The sequence below is a fragment of the Macaca thibetana genome, chromosome 4, assembly GCF_024542745.1.
Source record: "Macaca thibetana thibetana isolate TM-01 chromosome 4, ASM2454274v1, whole genome shotgun sequence".
NCBI classification, from domain to species: Eukaryota; Metazoa; Chordata; class Mammalia; order Primates; family Cercopithecidae; genus Macaca; species Macaca thibetana.
In genome coordinates, this window is record NC_065581.1 from 28,487,358 (window position 1) to 28,488,828 (window position 1,471).

General features: G+C 44.1%; 1 non-coding gene across 1 annotated transcript; it reads left to right on the forward strand.

Annotated features, from left to right (window-relative positions):
* Positions 1-610: 610 nt before the first annotated feature.
* Positions 611-682, forward strand: TRNAA-AGC (transfer RNA alanine (anticodon AGC)). Its single transcript has one exon. It is a non-coding gene; the product is annotated as a tRNA-Ala (tRNA).
* Positions 683-1,471: the final 789 nt, after the last annotated feature.

Consider the following 1,471-nt stretch of genomic DNA (forward strand, 5'->3'; position numbering starts at 1 on the left):
CTCATTGTGAAAGGATTTTGCCTGAAAGAGGTGAAAGTCGCCTGGAGCTGTTTTTTTTTCTGGTCTTTGCTCTCTAGGGATCTCAGCCAGTGAGCAGCGTCTTGGACAGAATGCCGCTTCCACGCTTCCGTAGACGCTGGGCCCAGCGGTCTGGGGGAGCTGTGACTGACACATGCTTTGCTCTTCATTTCACCCCGATATGGTGAATAAATTCCCCTCCAGTCTTATCTCCTCGCCTGGACCTACGTTCCCTGAGTAGCTCTCCTAGTGCTGATCTTAGTAGTCCCTGGCACTACCGTTTATGTTTTTCTGGGAGCACTGTAGACAGAAAAGTAGGAAGTTAATTATTTAAGATAATATTTCTGCCTGGGATTCTCCTTGGTGCTGGACAAAAGCTGCCATTCGGGAAGTTCCCTAGTAACAGTCCTTGGAGGGTCCGCCATAATGAAAGACCCCAGTAGCACTAAAGGGATCTTTCCAGAATGCAACTTAAGGGTTTCAGAAACAGTAGAGTTGAATAGAGTAGAGCTTGACTTTGGTTTAAATCGTGGAACCCTAGCAGATAATAGTGACAGCCAGTTATAAAACATAGTAGAAACAACAGCTTTTGGGGGGTGTAGCTCAGTGGTAGAGCGCGTGCTTAGCATGCATGAGGCCCTGGGTTCAATCCCCAGCACCTCCATGTATTTGGCTGGTTTGTCTAACTGCCCAGAGCAGGGCCCCCTGGGCATAAGGCAACACCGATCTGCCTTATGAGTGGCAAGCCAAATCAAAAATAGAACCAAGGCCCTTGGAATTAAAGTGAGTAGCAATAGTCCACTATTCATCCTTTAGTACGCACAGTCAACCAAGATCTGAGATTATTACATGAAAAATTACAGAAAATTTGTAAGATTTCAATTTCCCTGTTGTGAGCAGCATGATAAAATCTCACCTCATCTGCTCTATCCTGCCTGGGAAGTCCAGCATATCCACACTGTGTAGTAAGCCACCCTCTGGTTAGTCACTCAGTAGCCAGACATCTGAGTTATCCGAGCTATTGTCCTCACATTGTTTGTGTTCAAATAACCCTTATTTTACCTGATAAAGACCCCAAAGTGCAAGAGTAGGGATGCTGGGCAATTTGGGCATGCCAAAGAGAAGCCCTAAAGGGCTACCTTTAAGTGAAAAGGGGAAAGTTCTCTACTTAATAAGGAAACAGAAACAAATTCATATCAGAGTTTGCTAAGAGCTATGTAAGAGCTATGTTAAGAATAAATCTTCTGTCCATGAAATTGTAAAGAAGAGAAAAGAAATTTTTGTTACTTCTGCAAAACTTACTGCTACAGTGTGTGATAAGTGCTTAGTTAACGTTAAAAAGAGAGTAAATGTGTGGGTGAAAGACGTGAACAGAACACCGTTCTACTTGACGGCAACGATTTACACCAGAAAACACTGAACCCATATGAAGACTTCAGCAAGGGAGCCTCTG